Genomic DNA, 241 nt, shown 5'->3' on the forward strand with positions numbered 1-241 from the left:
TTTCACGAACACATTTCCCATCCTAGTAATTATCAGAATATTAACATCCCTCCCGCCTAGACCATTTCCTCAGCCCGTAAATTCGATGCGCTGACATATCTTTCGTCCAATTTCAAATCCTTTTTAGCGAATTGGAACAGAAATAAATATGTGTGTATAACTTCCGCTATATATATATATATTTTTTTTTTTTTTGGAGGGGGATGGGGGGGGAGATATGTGTATGTGTACATTTGTTTAA

General features: G+C 36.1%; 1 long non-coding RNA gene across 1 annotated transcript in view; it reads left to right on the forward strand.

Moving 5' to 3' along the window:
- LOC119588479 overlaps nucleotides 1-241 on the forward strand; it is a 38,246-nt gene that overhangs the window by 27,150 nt on the left and 10,855 nt on the right. The window lies entirely within an intron of this gene.

This window comes from Penaeus monodon, chromosome 24, assembly GCF_015228065.2.
Source record: "Penaeus monodon isolate SGIC_2016 chromosome 24, NSTDA_Pmon_1, whole genome shotgun sequence".
NCBI lineage: Eukaryota > Metazoa > Arthropoda > Malacostraca > Decapoda > Penaeidae > Penaeus > Penaeus monodon.